Below are 18,328 nucleotides of genomic sequence, written 5' to 3'. Positions count from 1 at the left end.
GTGGTTTACCACATCATAGCACAGATATCTTTCCAGTGAACTGAGGCTCAAATCACACAAAGTCAAGTAAAGGGTCTTCTGAGTATTTGGTCTTTTTTTGTCTATTTTTTTCTGCTTCCTTCCTCTCTCATTTAACACAAACTCAGTGCTAAACACCATCAACTGTGGTGGAATACTTGGCTTGTGTTTTATTCCCCATCTGTTTTCAGAAGGTGACATGAGCTCCCAGATAAATGAACTCTGACTTTGTACTTAAGTCAGACACAAAACATAACGCTCTCATTTTGGGATACCGTGCACATTTTTAAATGCGGCAGTACACAATATAACGACCCAACCCTAGTAGGCATGTCCACTGATAACCAGCGAAACAGATGAAAGGCTGTTTTTTTCCTGTCTCTGAACATGTATTTTATGTTCTATTGTGACTATGATATGATTTGCACATCATGCTTTCGGGTTTTATTTAAGTTTTATACAGTGTCCCAAATATGGAATTGTAAGGTAGTATTTTTAACTTACAATAACAGCTTCAAAATCATTGTGATGTTCCACTGATCTGTAATAGAGAGAACAGAGCCTCTTTAATTACTACTCTGGACTCAGCACTGTAGAAACTGCACTATGTAGCTTTCAGTGTACAGTAGGACACCACCACCTACCCCCCGTTTTGCTGTGTTGGAGCACTCAAAGTGTAAATGTCTCCAAACTTGGGAGACGGTTAATTGCATTACTGAAAGTGCTACAAAACTAAACAACTTGAGTTACAAATGAGTTTCTGTGGTAGTTCAAACAGTGATAAATATATATAAAATAAATAAAAACTTACAGACCAGTTAAACTTCAGCCATGTACAAACAAGTTGTTTTTCCCCTCAAACACATTGTTCCATCATAAAACATGTGGAGCTTCTCTCTGTAAACTACCAGAGAGAACTGTGTTTCCCCACAATCATAGACATTCCCTTTAAGAAGTGTTAGCCTCATTCACTGTGAAAACAGCTTTCCGACAACTCAAGGTTTAACAGAACTGCCAGATTCAATACAATTCAGCAGTCTATATAATACATTTTGTAATATGGTGAAAACAAGGAGTGGCTAAAAATATATATTTAATATCAGAATTGTGCATTTAATCTGAAGGTATCAATCAAAATGTCAAGCTCATATGATGTTACAGATTTGCACTCATACATCTCTCAGTTTTTTTGCAGGTGTGTTGGTCTCTGGGTTGGGATATAGAGGGAAAGGAATGCCTCCATCCCACCCACCCTCAAAACAATAAAAATAAATAAAAAATCCTGGGCCCTGTCTCAGCCATCTGCTACATGCCAGCTTTTTATCTAAGAACTTGTTCTCCCCGATCTTTTTCATCGTCCTCTGAAAGGGCTACTACCATCTGTCTGTAATCCAGCACACACAGAGGGAGGGAGAGCAAGAGGAGAGAGAGAGAGAGAGAGAGAGAGAGAGAGAGAGAGAGAGAGAGAGAGAGGCACGATTGTGGGAGAAAGGACAAGTAGATAAACATTTGAAAGAAGAAATGAGAACAGAAACAGTAAAAGTGGAGGGAATAGTGAGACAGTGAAAACAGATAATGACAGGAAAATGAGACAGAAGATAAAGTAATAGAGAGAAAAACAAACAGAAAAAAAGAAATGTGTATAAATGAGAAATGAGAAGAATAAAGAGAGTGAAATATCCTAAAAACTCTGGGAATCATTGTTACCACTGTGGTTAAATACATATACTCCTCAAAAAAATATTAATATGATTAATATATCTGATTAATCAGTACAATATGCAGTGAGTGGAATAATGACAATCACAACTGTGTAATCAATCATTTAGTGCATATTACTGAGCCCTATAGAGAACCTAGCTCATTCCCAGGTGACAACGCGTGAATGTTTCAGACAAGTGTGTGTGGATGTGTGTGTATTTTACACGCATTCACACTAGTGTTAATTTCCATGCTGTCATATATTACTGATCCTTCTAATGTGCGCACTAGCTCCGTGTCCGTATATATATATATATATATATATATATATATATATATATATATAAAATGAGAGAGAGAGAGAGAGAGAGAGAAAGGTGTTGCAAAATAAAAGAGAAAGAAAATGACAGGGAGAGAAAGAATGATAGATTAAGAAAAGCAAGAGAAAGGAGCAAAACAGCGAATATGAGAGTGAACGAGAGACAGAACAGAGAGTCAGTGGGAGAAGTGAAAGCACAGACAGCTAAAAAAGAAGTGTGTGTGTGTGAGAGAGAGAGAGAGAGAGAAAGAGATATGACGGGGACAGAGAAAGGGAGTCACTACAACGGAAATTCCTGGCAAGAAGAAAAGAGGCGGAGACAGTCTGAGAGCTGTGGCTGGAGTGAGGAATGAATGATAGAATACCAAGTGTCAAAGGAGAAACGAAGAATGTAGGGTTTAAGAGTATGTGCGACAAAGGAGTTCTGCAAATATATGTGAGAATAGGTGCGCGAGCCGTGAAAAGCGATTTTAGGGAATTAATGGCCACATGCAACACTGGAGTATGAGAGAAAGAGAGAGAGAGAGAGAGAGAGAGAGAGAGAGAGAGAGAGAGAGAGAGAGAGAGAGAGAGAAAATTAGAGGAATGACACAGATCCAAAGTAAAATGGAAGATATTCACTTGGTAATATAGCCAAAATAAAAAGTATTTTACGGGTAAAAGTAGGCATGTCGAAATCATTGCGGGTGGTACACATTACAGTAAATACAGGCATGGCTGAAAAATGCTGGACTATTCCTTTAACAGAGTGTAATACAAACCCGAAACAAAACAGGGAGATGCTTAGTTTCCAGTATCAACACATTCTAATACAACAGGTTGCTCTGAGCTTGCACCTGCATTCAGAAATACTGGAATTTTCTCTTTATAAATGCATTTTAGAGCAGCATATGAAGAGAGAGATACACTTGCCCTCATTAATCATACTTCAATAAAAACAAATCAGATTCGAAGTTTCACCCCAAGAGAAAATTCTGTCCCTGGTTAAACCTCATTTACATATAATTTCCATGAAACATACCCTAATAATTCAACAGAAAAGAAGTTAAAAATTAGAAAAGAATTTTAAAACTCCTGAGCCAATGGTTGTCTTCATGAGCAGCTGCACTAGCCAGAGATTAAACAGCTTTATAACCTTAAAATTACAGTGATTAAAAAATAATAATAACTGAAAATGCACAAATGTCATATCTGATGTTAGAGTGATTTTACTGGGTAGTGTTCTAAACTTTCCTAAATTCTTGGATGCTTATAGAAACACTAGGTAAGATTTGGGGTTTTTGCTCCTTGTGCTCCTCCTAGTATAATTCATTTTTACAGCACTGTACTGAAATCTGTGAGGAGTGGAAGGGAACAGGTGGTTCCCTACCCTCCTCAAGTGCATTTTCAGCAGTGCTGAGTCCAGAGTAGAAACTACAGAGACTATTATCCTTTTACAGGTCAGTTAATCATCACAACAATTCTCAAGCTGTAATTATAAGTTAAAATTGTACGTAGTGTTCCTTGAAGCCTTTGTGCCCTTATATGATCTTTGGAATCTTAGGTCAGAGGCTGAGGTTAAAGCCAAAAACACAAATGGCATTGCTGGAAAGTAGACGATATGTATCAGCTTAACTGAGTTACGAGAAATGCAGTGCTGCTTGGTAATGGAAGACCTTAGTAGCTTTTTTAATTATTCACAGAGTTACAGTACTGGTGGAAGTGTGCCTCAGGGATGGCAGCTCTATAATTCATGCCTGCTGTCACAGCAGTGTGGGCTCGCAGCTAATGTTAGCATAATAACATTCAAAACATGTGGGTTTCTATATGTACTCTACGTCAAAGTTTCAGACATTTTCTGCAGTAACAACTTCCACTCTATTGAGAAGATTTTAAACTTGCTGTAGATATGTAGCCTTGAGGATTTCAGCATTGTGCTAGTGTACAAGTGGTGCATATGGTCAATTTCAAACCTCAGAAAAATGCAATTACAAAATGTCTCCTAGTTCATTGATGTTGTATCTTAGCCATAAAGGCTTATTCTTGCCTAATACTCTAATTAATTCATTTTCTCACTCATGCTTCCCCACAACCCTAGCTTCAGTTTCAATCACTCTCGTTCTCCTTCTCCCCCTCTCACTGCTAAAGAACTAAAAAAAAAACAACGAAGAGGAAACTGAAGAGGCTGCTATTACCATCATAAATGGACTCAACTGATAAATAAATAAATAGATGAAAATGGATGAGAGAGAGAGAGAGAGAGAAATAAGGAAGTGCGACAGATGAAGTAGAAAAAGAGCGATAAAAGAGAAGGCTGGAAGATATTGCGAGAGGTAGAGCAAGAAATAGCAAGTGAGAGAGAAACATTCTCTGTATGAAGCATTAGTCATTAACAGGGCTGTCACTGAGAGGGGATGTGAAGCATCCAATACAAAAGGCCGAAACATAAAAGAAAGGCTTGCTGCTATTAATGTGAAAGAATACTGCTGATTAATTTATGAACTGGGTAAATTAAATACTAAGAATATAAAAATGTTTTCAAAAAATGAACACAGCAATCCCTGTTTCTGTAAGCACAAGACTTTAACAAAAAAAGGCAGGCATACTAATATATGACTTAAATGTAGACATGCTGTTGCAAGGAGCCATAATAACCACTGCAGACAAGCGTAGGCCGAGCTAAATAATACTCATCATAAGGGAAATGTATTCAGATCCTCATTGTGTGAATGAACAATTAGGCTAATTCCCCATTCCGTTCAGTTCATTTCAATTCAAACCTTTTTGTATTGAACCTTTGTGGAACATTTATATAAGATTCTCCAGCTTTGTTTATTTAGCAGCTGAGTCCTACTGGTCAAATGCATGATTCCGATTCGATTCTAATATCCTATTAGCGATGCAATGGTCATCAGCCTCAAACAGACAGGTCTTCATCCAAATTGAACTCATCATATCTAGTAAACAATTGTTCGATTACAATTACTGAACTGACTACAATATGAGTTGAGTTTTGAGCTTTCACAGATGTTTACAATGCAATAAACTGAATATGAACTGTGTTTTCATTCTCCAGGATATGGACATAAATACAAGATCGAAATTGTTAACTTACACTAGCATGCCCCACACCTCATTCCTGCCCTTGTTAGCATTGCTGCTGCTTCCGTGTTTTAAACTTGAGGTGTGGCAACATTCTTCATAATACTGTATTATCTTTCATTTTAGCACAGTGTAAAATAAAAGAACATAATACAAGTCCCAGAGATTAAATGGGGCGCACCACTGCGGTGGGACCCTGAAGGGATGCATGTTTTGTGCCATAATTCTGCATGTGTACATCCACCTGCATACACCTGGAGATATGTGAAAACACCTATGTTTTGGATTACTGAGATAGTGCGGCGGCAGCATGGTAGCACAACAGGTTTGTCATGCTAGCTGCAGCTCCTCGTCTTACATCACTTTCTGCGGTTTATTAATGAATATCCTCATTTTTGGGTATAGGCCATTTTCCATAGTAAATGATTTGTATGAATTTGAAATCGAGATGAACCCTGGTTTATATCATTACAACCAGCTTAACCATAATTCAGAGCTAGAGTTATAAAATGGATAAAATAATTTTAAAAAATAAATAAAAAGCTACTGATACCTTGTGAGGATTGAACAGAGGATCAAATGATCCAGGTTGTTAGCAACAGGCAAATGACTGTGTGACTGAGCGAGCTAGCTACAAGCTGATTCCATGAGGTGGATGTATTAAATTACAATTCCCACATTTTGCCTACTATATCTGTTCAAAACTGATCTACAAAAGACAATGATATTTTTTTATTAAATGAAGGTCGTAATGAATTTTTGCTGACATTCCTCAGCCCCATCAGGATTTCAAATCTGGCTCATGTCTGTGCCAACTCTAGCTGCATCATCCACATCAAGCTTATTTCAAACTTATCAAGCTAACTTTGTTAGTAAGAGCCTCAGGCAACCAGACCCTGATGAATTAATGTCATCAGCATGAACTCTTCCGAGATGCAGTCGTTATTCAGAGCACAAGAGAGAGAGAAGCAGGAGAATGAGAGTTCTTGCTTTGTGCTTGGTAAAGATCTCTGCAGAGCTAGTGCAAAACCATTTTGCAGCTTTGCAGTTTATCAGCAACTGCGGTTCAAAACAGAAATCAGGAGATTAAAACAAAAAAGGAAGGAAGACACAAAGAAACTCACAAGATAGAGAGAGAGACAGAGGGAGAGAGAGAGAGGGAGAGAGAGAAAGAAATGAACCACGTCTGAGCTGAGAGCTCAGAGTTAAAATCTTCAAATCATACGACAACAGCAAGACACAGGTTATTCCTAAATACAACACTGAGCGGGAAAAAAAATAAAAACCCTCCACATTATTGAGGTCGAACTGTAGCACACTGCGATTGTGATAAGCTTTGCAATATTTGAAACCCCTGCTGCTAAGTAGAGCTGTCAGATATATGCAAATATCTACATACGTAATTAAAGCCAAACCAATCAGCCATTTACAGCTCATACAGGATTACCACAACAATGTCAGTATAGGCCAGTCATAATGACCGTTTTTTTGTGATCAATCTAGTGTTCCAGTAAAAACTGGAAAAAAATGTAGGACAATTTTATCAGCTAAAATACTGGATGTGCATTATTATGTATTATGTTAATAATAAAAAATAATTGTTATTTAAAAAAAAAATAATAAAAAAACTCTATATTGTATTCCCTATATTGTATGATAAACTGGCAATGTAATTATTGTGAAAAAGCCTACATCAGTATCAATGCAGCGCTGCATCAAACCTGCTTTTTGTGGTCCTGACCACTGAAGAACAGGGTGAAAAGTGTGAGCAAAGTATGCAGTGCAACATATGAACAGTCTAAGTGCAAAATTACAAAGTGCTCTTCTGTGGTCAGTAGAGCTGACAGAAAACGCGGTGGTCATTATGTTATGACTGATCATAGTTATAGAGCTATTAGACCTCAAATGGCAGTAGTGTGCATCACTACAGTAGAAAGTTATGAATGTTTGCAGTTTACATGTGAGAAGAAATGTGGAGTCTAATTATGAAACAAAAACCAATCAAACTACTCCAGATAGCACTCATCTTTCATAACTCAATTTTGCATAAAAGTGGAATGTGATTTTTTTTTAACTTATGGCATCAAATAATATACACCAGGTTTAGACTCTAACTTACAGGAGAATTATTCTATGAAAATGAAAGAGACCACAATCAACACAAAGGTGCAGTGCAATGCCCACACACATTCAGCAAAATGAAATCTCGCAGTGCAGCTGCTTCATTCCAGCTCCAAGGTTAATGTTGTAAAAAGAGACGGTCATAGCCCCTGGAGGCCTGCTGAGTGTTGCAGAGATGTGAGGATTTTCTGCTTAATTCAGGCAGAGCAGTACAGAGAAAACCATTCATCATATTCAGTGAATAGCATTTCTAATTAGCATTAACAACTATTTGGCCTCAAGTGCATGATATAATTTTCAATTTATTTTTTTTAACCAATTACAGATTCGTTAGAATTAAAACATTTCATTACCACACATCTACCCATTTCATCCAGAACACACATTTTAACTTACAGTATTTTTCTTTTAACAGTTCTAGTATTTTTTTTCACAGTTAAGCTTGGTTTGTGTCTAAATCTGTGAACAAAATCTGACAGAAGCTGTTTCCATCCCAAAAAAACAAAAAATCACTAATGTTGATTTGTAATGAGGATGAGCAGTGAACCCCATAGTGATGTCCATACCACCCCAACAATATACCTCCATACCCATGAGTGCGCAAATGCAACAGACAGCTCTGGTGGAGCACGGTGTACAGCCACTTTTCAGACCAGCTTTGGATTCAGCATTTCAGAATGTCCAAAGCATCCTTTGAAAATGTGTCTCTGGACATTCAGATTATTTTTATAGCAATGCGAGAAGGAATGTTACGGCATCATCGTTTCGTCTCAGTCTAGGGCTGGACATTTAATTGAAAATTAAATGATATTCATATTCAGAACATCTAATCGAACAAATAATTTTGCCTATATCAATTACATTTAATTTCTTTTAATTCTGTTAAGATGCCCCCCCCCCCATTGTGTGTTCATGTAATGTGCCCTTAAAACCACACTACTGTGCATGTATTCTTGATGCAGACATGATTCTGTCCCATCCAATCTAGACATGGAAGCAATATGGAGGAGAAACTAAACACTTAGGGCTTAGGGCTGAACCATATGGACAAAATTTATATCGCGATAAATTTCTAGATTTTGGTCGATATGATTATAATTCCGATATCAACACGAAATACAGATCATTAAATCCACTGAAAAACGTCAAAGAACATATAAGAAACATGACATCATTGACAAAACGACACCCCTTAGCTTTGTAAATATGAAGTTTTAAATTGATTGCACTGAACTGATGACATGTAACTGCCCTGTAATGTACATCAATCAATGAAAGATCCTTATCATAAATAATGCATAATGAAATATTGAAAATGTGTTGAAAAAAATCTAATCATATTGTTATTGAAATATTTTATATTGTGATATATATTGATATTGAATTATTGTCTAGCCCTACTGAGGCTGACCAAGCAACTGAAGTAAATCAAGTACCAAAGAAGGCTGACAAGCTCCCAAGCAGCATGAGATAAAAAAAATCTATATAATATGAACATATGTACAATACAAGCCTTTCAGTGAACTATGAGAGCAAAAAACAACAACAAAATTGTAGTTGAGGTATATTGTCAATTAATCATAATACTGATTTTACTATCAGTGTTACCTCACAGTGTAAAATACATATTATAATGTAAATTTTTATTTTCGAGTGTATGAGTAAGAGTTTCCCCTACTTGTGATTCTAAGTGTGTTTTTACTAAGCCCCATCCACCTCAACCGAGCACCAGAACGTAACTGCAGTAAACTGGAACTGAAAATGTTGCAAATGAAGCCAGCAAATAAATTCAAATTTACCTTCATGACGTATTTGCTTTGTTAAATTATACCTTAATACTTTGAAAATATGATCATCTTTGATGAAATGGAAATACGGACGTCCCACCTGAAACAGCTCACTGCAAACTCTCCATCACCAACTGCGCTTTCCCATCGTAAACGGCTTTGCAGGGTATGTTTTTTTAATGATTGTGTTTACGTCTGAAAGTGTCAGAGCAGCAGTTACGACTGTTTGCTTTGCATTCTTATTTCCATTTTATTGACTCATGCTGTTTGATCCGCTTCTCTTCAGAGGGAGTTTGATGTAGGGGGAATAACACACACCCAAAATGGCCTGCCTTATTTCTACACAACAAGAATGAGATAAAACCTCTCACTCAAACGATGGTGGTCTCGTGTGAAAATGGCTCAAAGCAAACACACTGCATATGTGAGCACACTTGCAGAACGGTTCAAAGCACTCTTAACTGTTACAGATGCATGTATTTGAATAGACATCACTACTTGGCTATTCATTACACTGCATCAGAGAAAGTCATTGTTAAAGAGGAAAAAAAAATATTTACTACACAAACTATTCATCAAACAAGGTGGGGGGAGAGACAAAATCTAAAGGCTACCTGCTTGTCTGGATATTCCACCACCCCTTGGCCCCCAGGATAGCTTTAGTGTACGAGATTGACTATTGAACAACTATAAGAACAATGAGCATGATTGTATTCTGCCACTGGGTTACTTTATTTACCATAAAGGCCTGTCTAAAAATATGCATTGATATGGTGGCTCCAGTAGCTACGGCATTTGTTTTCACATCCGTCTATCATTGGACAGCTGACTCTGACCATTGCTGTGTCCTCAGAGAAGGAAATAACCTTTATTTCATGTCGTTGGAGAGTTATCTAGAACTTATTAGACTAATTCAAATGAGCCGTTTCAGAAAGGGGACAAAAATTTGTATACCACACCCTGTCCTGAATATAATGCACTACTAAACTTACAATACCTCACCCAAATAATGGTGCCATTAAACAAGCAGAAGACAGTTTTACAGTTTTACTCTGATATTATTTTTGCCTGTTTCATAGTTCATAGATTTTGTTTCTCATACAGGTGCAATGTGCATCACTTCAAGTTCCATTTACACTCTCACAATACACACACACACACTTGTATTGTAATAAGTGTCCAAAACTTCAGCTTCTTTTTAAACTGCAAAGAAACAACAGAAGAAGAAAAAGGTTTCCCTGACCACAGCCCACAGAGGTTTAAGAGGGAAACACTGCCATTATTTTTACATCTTTTACATTCTTTACATTTCATGTCAAGTCTTTGTCTTACCAGAACTGCTTTGTGAACATCAGTTGTAAAAAGCGCTATACAAATACATTTGATTTGACATTACAGAGCCTTAAAAGGGCAACACTTTCATACATCACCACACTTGCATGTCACACACTTTATACAATATCATTTACAGACACACTTTCAACACAATGTCAAGATACAGTGCCTAACAACATCCCCAGACACATACATACATACATATATATATATATATATACACACACACACACACACGCCACTATCCTATATGCCTGTGCGAGGTAACATTACAAACCATAGGTCTCATACACATTGGGCAGTATGCAGTGGAAGTGTGTTCTGTAGGGTATTGGAGCTCCATCAAAACCCCTTGATGAGCTGAAGTGGCATTTATGATCCAAAACACTTCCAAAATCAACAGCTGACATCCCTTGTGCTCCCATTACTGAATTCCATCAAATCCTCCCAATGAAATAACTCTATAAACTTGAAGGATGGCAGATTTTATTTTGACCAATTTGACCCTATGATGTTACGATTGTTCCATCTGAAAAAAGCTCATTATTGTGTTCTATATTTTTAACGCTTTCAGGTTTTGCCGATACTATAGGTTTACTGCATAGCCCATTTTTAAATGTGTTGTTGTTGTCTATTTGGTGAACAGGACACTCAAGTGGCATTATGGCTGACCAGGCGTTGGCCAGATGGAGGCATCCGTTGGATTTCTTGCCCCCGACGTCAACTCACAATACCCTCATTCTGCTGGATACACACACTGACATGCACACAGAAACGATAGTGGGTTTGAATGTGCGCACGCACACACACACACACACACACACACACACAGCAGCTGCACACATTGAGAAAGAGCAGGAAGAAGGGGTTATGGCTTTGTGCCACTGTCAGTCTCACTGGGGACAGAATGCTGTTGTCTCAAAACAATAATCATATGCAGCTAAAAAGGACACTAGGGGATTTATGCGAAGAGTTTAAGAGCTTTGGAGACTAAAGAGCCTCCGTGCTAAAATGAAGTGCAACCTTATTACTGCTCCTATAGAGCATCTTCAGGTACAAACAGTTGCTAAATGTACAGGACAAAGGGGGGAGGGGGGATTTTACTTTACTGTTGTTTTTATGGTTATGTGATAAACCACAAGATCTAGCAGTTAGTGTTCTTTAAGAGCCCTAATTTAATAATGTTAATACCGTACACTGCAGTATTTAAAACTGTGTACAGAATCTAAATTTTGACGTGTTGTGTGTCAAATTTCTGTTCTGATTCTGACTAATTTAAGCACATGCCAAAGAATTGCGTGAAATAATTCGTGTGCATTTAAGAGAGCCACAGGGAGGAGACGCTGTGGAAGCTCACAAACTGGTTACATCACACTGTAAAAATTGGTGGGGAATAAAACACAAGCCCAGTAGCCCACCACAGTTGTGAGTTTTGGTTAAATGAGAGAGGAGGAGTAGACTTTATTAAAACTTCATTAAACTTTGCGCTCACAGGTATGAGGCTTTATCTTCTAAATATGTGTGATTTGAACCTCAGTTTGGAGGAAAAATATCTGTGCTCTGATAGTAAGACAGCACATGCTATACCAAGCTGCCATCACAATGCCATTTGCCATTTTTCTTTTCAAAGGCTAAATATCTCCCTACAGTTGTAGTGCACAGTGTAGTTCATAAAGTAACGCTTTCTGTACAAAAGCAGTACACAGAATTTCTGATAATGAAACACTACTCTTACACTCTAATAGCCTATTTTGGGCAATTTTGTGTAGTAGCACTAGTTTAATAATCTGTGAATGGCCCTATGTAGGAAGTAGAGCAGTATTTGGAACAGAGGCAAACATTTTTGCCATAATTACCATATTAGTTTAGTATGCATTGTGGATTTTTGTATAATCAACTTTTACATTGGTAAACTATAACTATACTACTGGTTAGTATTAATGGAGAAATTGGGATTTCAGAGGCATTCTGTCCTTAAACATTTTTTATTTTTGATGCTGCTTACTACACTGCAAATTATATATCTAACCTAAAACAAGTGCAAACCATTCCTGTGGTAGAGGTCGACGGCTCCTTCAGAATATAATGTCTGACATTTGAGGAGCTAGAGATATCTTGCAAAAAAAAAAAAAAAAAGATATCTGCTGCATTTACACTCTTTTTCAATCAATACTTTGGCCTGGGTGACCACATATCGGATTAAATGTCAGGCAGAGACACACAGCATGTAATTTAAATGCATCTGAAATCCTTTATTCAGCACAATAAAAAGAAAGGAATGACCATGACATGTACCGGATGATGGGGTAAGTTCACTTTTAGCCTTACAATCCACTTAAGTTCATCAGAAAAAGCTGAAAACTCTTTTTATATCTACAGAACACGTGCATTTGTTTCATTCCGCAAATAAACTATATAAAGCAGGCCAAGCTTTACATAGAGCTGCAAGACGACCATAAACTCAAAGGCTATAATTGGCAAACATCATCTTTAAAGGGGGTGAATTTCACTCAAATATATTCCTAAAATTAGTCATGGTCAATTTTTTCCTTAATATATGATCGTGAATAGAATCTAGACTTTAGAAAATATCGATTGTTACTGAATTTAACATTAAATAACTCATATTACATAAATTGGAATAATCCAATACTGACAGCGTTCAAATTATAGTTACATGGGTTTCAGTAAAGAAGAAATTAGCCCATGTGAAGCTTTAAAATGACCCCAGGGCTCAAGACTTGAGCTCCCTCCAGGGGTTCCAGCCTGGACTTCACTGCCTTATCCACACTTCACTCAAGCAGCCTCCACAGTCGAGATATTGACAGCAAGCTCAGGCTACTGCTGTGCGTGGAGTATGAGCTTTAAGTGGAGCACATTTGCATGAATAGGTCACTCGCAACTCGAGTTTCTTAGACAACCTTTTGTCATTGTTGCATATTTTATAACTGCAGGAAGCAATTAATGGTTTAAAAATATGCACTCAAATGTGCCATCACTGCAGATCACAATCAGCATCTAATAATGTCACACTATAAGGGACACAAGTTAAACAGAAGTGAATGGAGAACAAAAATCTATCAGAATATAACAAAACAGGCTTTATGATCACCGCAGACAGATCAACACTTTGAGGATGTACAAGTAAAATGTTATACCAAAATGTGAAAACAGCTTCTATTTCAACAACTAAGGCAATCCAGGAGTCACTATGGTTAAAAGCCTTGAAAGTAAGCTGCCATAAGCTGTGGCTAAAGCCACAATTTTGTTTTGATAATATTCTTGGACCAAGGAAAAATATAGTAATTTAAAGTAGCTATATAAGTAGGCTTACAGAGGAATATTTGTAATATATTAAATGTGAATAAACGTTTTATTCATATTTTAAAATGAATGAATTACTACTCAATTATGATGTATTTTTTTATTTCATTGTTGCAGATAATAAGTACCATGAAATGTACAATTAAATCTATCAACATGACCAATCAAAGTCCGTGTGCAGTGCTATGGGTGAATTGGGTCTTAATTTTACCCCTTGTTTTGAAGTGTTATCTTGCCCCTTGAAACTGAGTTACAAGTTGTAGTGCCTTCCACAATCATTTATTTTAACCCACACACAATTCTTTGTCATATGAAACTGAATTTAGCTGCTCATTTGCCCACTTTTTGTTAGAAATGTCCAGTTCCACCTTACATTTTACAGTAGCCACAGGTACTAAAATGTAATTGCTTTGCCACAGGTACCAAAATGTAATTTGCCATTTAAGGTGGAACTAGATATTCAAAATACGCAAAATATTAGCAATGTTTTATGCTTGTTATAAAGCAAAAAGACAATGTATTAAGACTACATTAAACCAAGATCAAACAATGGTTATCGTAGTGTAGTAAGGAATTCCAATATTGCACCATCACTTTGCTGATGATTCACAATGCATTCACAGCCCTTTATTTGAAGTACGCCCATGTAAAATCTCAGTAAAGTGTTATATAATAAAATTAATAATAATAATTAATTATATTTATATAAAGCTTTTCAAGAAGTCAAAGATACAATAATCAATACTTAAACATTGAAAGACAGAGAAAACATTTGCATACAGATACATTATACAAAACATTAACAAACAGTACTGCACGAGCATGAATAGATTAGGTTTGAGGAATATTATAAGCAGGGGAGAAAAGGTATTTTTTGATGTTTGATTTGAATATAGAGAGAGTTGAAAATTATGGACTAGAGGAGAAGAATATTCCAGAGTCACAGAGCAGACCTAGAGAAAGCCCGATCACCATAGCTGTGAAGGCTGGAAGGAGGGACAGTAAGCATTCCAGCTGAAAAAGACCTGAGAGTGCAAGTGGGTTTGTAGGGATGGAGAAGGGCAGACATGAATAAAAGAGCAAGTTTATTTAGAACTATGTAAGAAACAAGGAGTATTTTGAACTGAATCTGGTACTTTATATGAAACCAGTGAATATGTTAGAGAACAAGCATTGTGTGTTGGTGAGAACGAGTGGAAATAGCACTTCCACTCAACCCTACCCCTCTTTTTCAGCAAGAATTGCGACACCCCTACAAATAGGCAAAGAGGAGGGGTAGGGCTAAAGGGTTAAATAGGATTCACCCCAATTCCAATCTTTACATGTTGACTGGCTCAACAGCACAGTAGGCACATTGACACATTGATCACACAAGAGCAGACATAGCCACTTACATTCAGTAAAACTATGTATTTGACTCCTGATTGCACTTCTGTGTTGGGGTTAATTCTGCTTTTGCATGGTGTCATGGCTTACACAACACCCTGTGCTGTGTAAGATCTGAGTTAGTCTGGCCCACTGACCCTGAAGGGTCAAAACAGATTTAATCATTAGATTTTATTTTAAAAACTATGTAATTAACACATTATTAATATGCATGTTTAAATAAATAAATACATATATACTGACATATCTACTGAACTGACAAATTTACAATTTTATTTTAAAATTATAGAATCTAATCCAACCTGTAATTAATTCCAGTTATAATAATGTATTTCTTTATATATTTAAAAAATCCATATCTCCACAGTCTGGGACCGATCTCTATCCTTCAAGATGACAACACTCATCCCCACAGAGTGGGGTTTAATCAGAGACTACCTCCAGAATTTGGGAATGGAGAGAAAATAATGGCCTGCCAGCTCGTGACCTCAACCCTATTGAACCCTTGTGGGATCAGCTTGGGCGCGCTGTTTGTGGCAGAGTGACCAACACAACCACGTTGGCTGACTTGTGACAAATGCTGGTTGAAGAATGAGATGCCATCCCACAGCAGTGTGTGACCAGGCTGGTGACCAGCGTGAGGAAGAGGTGGAGGCTGTTGTGGCTGTGTATGGTTCTTCCACACACTACTGAGGCTCCTGTTTGTTAATTTGCCAATATGTCTTGTTTCTTCAAATTTCAATTATCCAGTCCACCAAACACTAAATGAGTCAATAAGAGAATAAGCTGTTTGGCATTGGCAGAGAGGTTTGGCAAATTTTTCATGGGCGCAACCCACATACTCAGCTCTACTGCTCATCCCACAAATGCATGTTCCTTACAAATGTGGCACTATTTAAAAGGGAAATTAACAGGCTTTCCAATGGTATCAGATTTATTGCCAAGAAGCATTGTTACAAAAAAGAATTAATTTACCAAACACAAATTTCCTTACTTTTTGTGCTAAGTTTATATTAAAGAGTGTGCAGCTTTTATATTAAAACTTCTTGTTAGCTCAGTCATTGTCAGTTAAGGACAATTCATCATTTCAAAGACATTTTAAAGTTTCTTGATAATAAATAATCTTCTATCAAAAAGCAAAGCTTTACTCCAACCCTTAAAAGATCTTAGTATTGATAATGTCACTGTACCAATGGATGAGGCAAAATAATATTAACCATAAATACAATGTTGCATATCTACCTCCACTAAAAACACTCTATTAACTCAGATACACATCCTTGATACTGTTTTTCACTCAGAAATGTGTCATGGCATGGAAGGAAATTGTAGAGATACCAATTCATACTGATTCAGATTAAAAATTCCAAACACTTCTTTTTTGATGAAGGATATGCATTTCACCAAAATGCTTTAAAATAGTTTGAACTGAGACTAACTAGGCGTGAGAGGAACAAACACTTGAACAGATCTTTCCTGGGCCTCGTCTGCATGCACCAGGTGGGGCCTGGGGGCTTGGCATAAGGACATGCAGGGCTCAGACACAACATACGGACACTTCGCATGTTGCTGTCTGGCTCCTCGGCTACCTCTGGGATTCCAGAATGCCAAAAATAAATAAATAAATTTAAAAAAAATCAGGATCCCTCTCTTACAACACATGGCTAAACTTACGCCTCTCTCTCACTTCATTTCTCAATTTCTGGGTAACACTTTGTATTTCTGTCAGTCTGAGATGTGATAAATGCAGTCAAGCCACTTGTCACGGCATAAAACAGGTGGAAAAACATGATTTTCAACCTGGAGAAAGATCTGCAATGGCTAAACCTGATCATATGCATACAAAAAGCATTGTCATGGGCTGATTTAATGCCACAAATGCAAACAAACCACATCTGTTGACTCACCACAAGTTCTTGAGCCAAGATTTTGATCTGGTGAGAATTCAGCAATGACCAGAACTAAACTTAAGCATGCAACATGCTGTGGTATTAGCAGTTGAATGCAAATCAATGCCTGAAAGAGAATCATATGACCTCGTTCCTTTACATTTAGGGATGGAAAGTTGACAAATGCATTACAGTACATAATGTGGTGATGCTTGTAAACATACATTTATGCAAAACAAGTGCTGAAGACCTAACTAAAAAACAGCTTTGTGGGGTTTCTTTTTTTGCATTGATCAAAATAAGATTATGCTGCTGTGAATCCTGTGAAGCCAGCCACGCCTCGAGTGTGTCCAAATCTGCACACCACGTTCACCCATTCACCAGCAAAGCAAGTAGTGCTGTTCTATCAAGTTTAATGCACATCTTTATCAGCTTTGTTGCTCAGACCTAAGGAAAATAATGCATTATCTGCACATACTTGTATTTATCAGATTAGAAAATGGATTGTGAAGATTTTTCTGTGGCTAAAAAACAGATAAAGACAAAGAAATGCAGTTTTTCTGGATTTTTCTAAACGGCAGACGAATATCCATTTTAGTATGTTTTATCAGAAAGAGGAGGGATGTGGATGTTAGCCAACGTTAACCATAGCAAGCTAATAAAACAAAAACACGATAAAGTTAAACTTATGTGATTAAATAAACTCCGTTCATTAATAAAGCTCTCTTTAATTAACTGTAAAATACAATGTAAAAAAAATACGCACACCTACAGCTGTAATTAAGAGTCGCGTTGGCTTCTAATTGAAAATTAAGGTTCCACCTTAAATGGGCAGCAGCTACATTCTGGAGCCTCAGGCGCAAGAACATAACTGCTTCCCATTTAAGGTGGAAGGGAAAATTCCCGCAGGACGCTGGCGAATGAGAACCCCGTTCTCTCTCAACTAAAAAAAAAACAAACGCGCGTAACTCACCGCTTGGAATGTCGTCGGGAAGAGCCTCTAAAATGGTTTTAAAACACCGCTCCGCGTCCAGTGAAACATCCACAGACTAAAGAACCCGAAACAAGGCACTGACTCCGCCGCAAAGGCCCCGCACACAGAGGAAATGGTCTCCGCTCCGCTGCGGCGCTCAGCGCGCATGCGCAAACCCTCCAACATGTCAGTGGGATTTCTTTGGCGCATGCGCAATCGCGCATATTCAGTTTGAGCAGTTGAAGCAGTTGAAGCAGCACCAGTAGGCCACCAACTCAATTAAGAAGCGTTGGCTAGAGGGGTCTAATACATTTCAGCATTTGAAATGTGTTCTCTGGTGTAATGAGTTTCCACACAATTCCATAATTTGGGGCCAAGAAATGAGTCCACTCAC

General features: G+C 37.5%; 1 protein-coding gene across 1 annotated transcript in view; it reads right to left on the bottom strand.

The window, feature by feature from the left end:
* LOC136709778 (tyrosine-protein kinase CSK) overlaps window positions 1-18,104 on the bottom strand; it is a 45,475-nt gene extending 27,371 nt beyond the window's left edge. Inside the window, exon 1 of the mRNA XM_066685275.1 lies at window positions 17,935-18,104. The gene's annotated coding sequence lies outside the window, so the exon portion shown is untranslated. The remainder of the gene's footprint in view (window positions 1-17,934) is intronic.
* Window positions 18,105-18,328: the final 224 nt, after the last annotated feature.

Source organism: Hoplias malabaricus, chromosome 11, assembly GCF_029633855.1.
Source record: "Hoplias malabaricus isolate fHopMal1 chromosome 11, fHopMal1.hap1, whole genome shotgun sequence".
In the NCBI taxonomy this organism is placed as follows: Eukaryota; Metazoa; Chordata; class Actinopteri; order Characiformes; family Erythrinidae; genus Hoplias; species Hoplias malabaricus.
Note: the sequence above shows the minus strand (reverse complement) of the source record. Positions and strands in the feature narration are given on the sequence as shown.